This window comes from Meleagris gallopavo, chromosome 15, assembly GCF_000146605.3.
Source record: "Meleagris gallopavo isolate NT-WF06-2002-E0010 breed Aviagen turkey brand Nicholas breeding stock chromosome 15, Turkey_5.1, whole genome shotgun sequence".
Taxonomy (NCBI): domain Eukaryota; kingdom Metazoa; phylum Chordata; class Aves; order Galliformes; family Phasianidae; genus Meleagris; species Meleagris gallopavo.
The window spans coordinates 16,344,731-16,350,034 of NC_015025.2; positions in this window are offsets into that span (position 1 = coordinate 16,344,731).

The window sequence follows — 5,304 nt, forward strand, 5'->3', positions numbered from 1 at the left end:
GCGCTCGCAGCCCCGACAGCTCAAAGCCCGCTGCCTCCCTGGAGGAGCACGCACGGAGCTGGGGCGGTAGCGTGCTGTAGGGGCAGGAGAAGGAAAGCGCTGCCCGAGAAGGGAGGCTGAGCGGCTCGCTGGCTGCAGGCGAGGCGCAGGGAGCAGCGCTGCCCCGTGGGGAAGGAAGGCTGCACGGGGCACGGCGGTGCCTGCTGCCTGCTGCTGCTCCGAGCGTTTTGCACCAACCCGCCTGCTGCTCTGGGACGTCCTCCCCACTCACAAGGCAGAGATGCGATAAAGGAACGGGGAATCCAAAAGGGCAACGCGCTTTAAAGTCATCGACTCTCGTTACAGGCGTACGTGGGGCTAACCACCAGCACCACGTGTTTTGTATGGACAAAGATCAGTAGAAAAACAAAAGCAGGAGACTAGCACCAGAGCTCCCATTTCCCCTTTTTCCAGCATCTGCAGGCTTCACCGACACCGCAAACCCCCAAGGCCACCCTCTGTCATCTCCCATTGCTCTGCACCTCTCAACACAGAGCTTAGAGATGCAAAACCCCTCTGTCCCACAGCAGGTGAATATGCCACGGGCACACAACCCCAACCCCAGTGGCCCTGGGACCCCGGGTGGTGCCAACCCCTGGGAACACCGAGCTCCCTCCTCTGCCAAACACCTCCTGCATCAAGTTGGGGAGAAATCCAGAACACATTGACACAGCTTCTGCCACAGTCTTGGATATGGAGGTGGTAGTTTTGTGCTCACTGCAAGCATTAGGACACAAAAGCAGTAAAACTCAGATGCAGATGCTCACTTGGTTCCAAATCCAGCAGTAAGAGCTTTTGTGACCACGGATGTTTTATAGGAAATGTCTCATTGACATGAGAGCCCACAAACCCCTATGTCACAGACTTGGCTTTCCATATGCAAGCAGCACAAGGGAATTCAATGCAGCTACTCACGGTAACATTGAAGCATGCCCTACATCAGACCTCACCTCTGAAGCAGCACACCGAGCCCTGGGAGGAGCAGCACCCGACCCCACTCCCTTCCTGACAATGTGATCTATGCCCAAACCTCCTCACCTGTGTGGCAAAAGCATCCCTTCCAAAAGGCTACTGCTGTCAAAAGTGACCTTTTTCTCAGAGATGCAGTGGGGAGAAGTTCAGCGTGATGCATTATGTAAACATTTATTTACAGGGCTAGCTGCTAAAGTTTCCATTTTACCTCGGGGTAACCTGATGCGTGCAGAAGACAAATGCTTTGAAAGCAGCCCCAGCCCCCGCTGAACAACTGCCCAAGAAAAATTACTGGAAGGAATTCCTGCTCGGATGGGCACTCATAGCACAGCAGCACGTGGGGCACGAAGGGAGCAGCTGCCCAGTGCAAGGGCAAGAGAGCACACCAGTGTGGGACGGGGACTTCTTACACAGCACAGAGAGGTGGGACAAGGGGGACGGCTTTAAGCTAAAAGAAGGGAAACTGAGGTCAGATGCGAGGAGGAAATTTTTCACTCCAAGGGCAGTGAGATGCAAGCACTGCTGCGTGGAGCTGTGCTGCTCCTGGAGGGGCCCGAGGCCATGGATGGGTGCTGGGCAGCCTGAGCTGGGGGCAGGCAGCACATGCAGGATGGGGTGAGGGCTCCACCTGGGCAGCACTTTGCTTTAGCAGGGGTATGATACTCCCCTGCTCTTTGAAAAGGAAGCTTTTGTTTGTTTGTTTGTTTTTCTCAAATGTGCAAACTAGAACTTGGATAACAAAGCTGATTGATGCTCCTTTTTTTTTCTTTTTCCCCCTTCTTTTCTACTTAGAAAATTAGACTAAAATTATTTAAACGTAAAGTTTTAAATTAAAAAAAAAAAGATCAAAATCTCCTTTCTTAGCCCATCATCTTCTGGAGAGCCTGGGAGGCCTCCCAGCATCCCACTGCACCACTGCAGTGATGGATTCAGCACAGCTGAGCCCAGGGCTCCCTGCAGAGCTCAGTCCTACACGGGGCTGTGTTTCCCCATTGAGCCATAAGCCCTCATCCTCAAAACAGCACCAAAAAAGAGTTCACGTCTTCACTCTCTGTACAGGCATTCCCCAAAACTTCAAACTACGGCAAAAGCTTATATGCAACTTCTGGGGATAAATGATCTAATTTTACACTAAGAGGCAACCGTTTGCTCCGATCACAGGCTAAAAAGTAATGAAATGATTCCTTTTTGTTCTCTGCTGCCTTAACAAGTTCTCTCAGCCCGTCTCCTAAGGAAGGCTTCCCTCACATTTGTAGAAGCACACAACAAAGGGCCAGCAGCTAAGCCCAGCAATGTTTATTGCTTACTAATGCATGAAGATGGGAGCTGGAAGCCACACCAGACAACAAGAGAGAAAACCAATTAGGATTTCGTTTGAAATCCAACTAGAAATTCTTGGATATTATTTTTCTACCAAATATTTGCCTTAGTGGAATTACCACTGAGCTAGACTTGACAAAAATGTGCTTTCTGTGCATTTTTGTATCCCTGCAAGGAAAAAAAAATCCACTGAATTCCTCAGTGCTGGAGAGAAGGAGCGGACAGCACAGAGGCACAGCGCTGTGCGTGCACTGGAGCCACGTACCTGAGCACAGCACAGACACGCACACAGCCCGGCCACAGCACGAGCCAGCAGCAGGAAGCTGGCTGCAAACAGCCCACACGGTTCTCAAAACCAAGGCACCGTTTTCTTTAAAAGAAACCAGATTTTAGAGAATTGAGAGAAAAAAACCTGCGACTAAAAAGCAAGCGGACATTTAGCACAGAAACAAAGCTGATAAAGCCTCCATCTGCAGGATTCTTGCAGCACCAGGAGGTCTCATGACTGGGATAAAGTGGCTTTATGGAGGTGTAAGGGAGCATCAGCACAAATGCAGATCTGTCTCTGCGCATTCCAGGGGGCTGCAACACGGAACATATCTTTCATTTAAAACACAGATATTGAGACCACAGCAGCTCGAATGCCCTTCTACCACTGTCATTTTTGAGTCATGATAAAAGATGCTTCCAATGAAAACACCTATCAAAGTAAAAACCTGCTGCACGGTTAAGCTACTGGAAGATTGGTGTTTGTTTTGTATCGCATTTCCAGTCGCAATCTGCTATAAATAAGACACCAAACAAACCTCCATCACACCAACTGGTACAGCAGAACAACGGGGCATTTTCCCCCTGCTGAACAGCTCTGTGATTGTGCACCCGCGGCTGTGCGGGGCGGCACATCTTTCACTGTGCCTATTAAAGTGTGAAGAGTTCAGTGCTGTGCGTGTGCCCAGTAAAAAATTGGGGAGAAAATGGATGCAATACAAATTGCTTCTGATCCACACAGATAGCCGTTGGAAATAATTTCCTGAAATGACATGGAATTACCCAGCCCACAGAGCAGGGGAAGCATGGTATCACTCAGGCTGGGAAAAATCTGAGATCCTCAGAATTCAGACACTGAATTCTCTGTATTTACCTTCAGCTGGAAGCCTTCAGGGCTCCTATTTTCATACTCTTATAATAGAATCATAGAATGGCCTGGGTTGAAAAGGACCACAGTGCTCATCCAGTTCCAACCCCCTGCTGTGTGCAGGTCACCAACCAGCAGCCCAGGCTGCCCAGAGCCACATCCAGCCTGGCCTTGAATGCCTGCAGGGATGGGGCATCCACAGCCTCCTTGGGCAGCCTGTTCCAGTGCCTCACCACCCTCTGAGCGAAAAACTTCCTCCTAATATCCAACCTAAACCTCCCCTGTCTCAGTTTAAAACCATTCCCCCTTGTCCTATCACCATCCACCCTCACAAACAGCCATTCCCCCTCCTGTTTATACTCTCCTTTCAAGTACTGGAAGGCCACAATGAGGTCTCCCCAGAGCATTCTCTTTTCCAAGCTAAACAAGCCCAGTTGCCTCAACTTTTCCTCATAGGAGAGGTGCTCCAGCCCTCTGATCATCTTAGTGATCCTACTCTGGACCCGCTCCAAGAGCTCCACATCCTTCTTGTGCTGGGGGCAGCAGCTGACAACTCTAAAGCAGTTTTTATTTCTTCTTTTTCCATAAATGAAAACTTGAGATTCTCAACACATTGCTTCAGAATGAGATACCCCAAAAAAAGCTGTCCAGCGCATAAACAAATTACTGATGTACTGCAGCCACGCCTGACGTGCCACACGATTTCTGCACCAACAGCATAAACACATCTCAGGGATTTTTTCTAAAAAATATCAAACAGGTATATAAAGAAATAAATAATGGTTGAGAGGCTAAAAAGCTAGAACGTAACCCGCTGCTTGTCGGTGGCACATACCCAGTGCCTCCTTGCAGGATGCTGTGTCCCCAGAGCCTGCAGGTCAGGATGACCCCTGGTGGATGGAACATCCTGATAGTATCACACTGCGGACACCCGACCCACAGCTCAGTGCCACCACGGCCATAAGGTCCCTCTGGCCCCAAGGGGAGCCCACGGCTGTCAGGGTGAGGGCTGCCATCTGCTTGCTGTGATTAAACCATCCCGTAATACTCATGTTGTGAGCTTCGTAAGGGAAAAATGCTCCCCTGGTGGTGACAGCAACACAGCTGGGACAGAGCTCCTTGGCTGTGCTCCACGGCCATGTAATTGATTAAGGTGGTTGTGTTTGTGACTGAGCAATAACTGAGAGCCCAATAAAGTGTTTGCCATTCAGATATGGAAAAAAATTCTTGTGGACCCTTCGCAACACGTTGCAAACAAAAGAATTACAGCTAATATTAAAAGCTTCAAGAAGCCTCGCGGACCAAACAGGACAGCTTACTGCCTTGGCCACAGTGTGACCCCAGCACCAGAAGGACGTGGAGCTGTTGGAGGGGGCGCAGGGAAGGCTATGAGGATGCTCAGAGGCTGAGCCATTCAATGATTTGCATTTTTGGTTAAGTTATCAGGAACGTTAAACATTCAAGGACCACAGCTTCAAGTTTTCAGTTAAATCATCCCCAGCACAAACTCCAAGCAGTCACACTTCTCAGAAATTGCATCCAGTACTTCCAAGTCTTCCCTCTCCTTATGCCAGCTCTCATTTATCTGCACAGACAGCACTGCTTTGTCTGAGGTCTATGTGATCTGTTTTTCCCAAAAGAAAGCAAAAAAGAAAGAGAAAAAGACTGCAGCTGCTCAGGGTTCCTCTGAGAAGGAGGAAGCCAGATGTAAGCAGTTATTCTCCACGGATTCACAAGGATCAGTGCATGAGCAGCATTTTACTCTGTCCCTCATGTGACTGTTTAATTAGGTGTTGATTCACTCAGTCATGAGACACAAGGAAGCAGGGCTGCAAGCC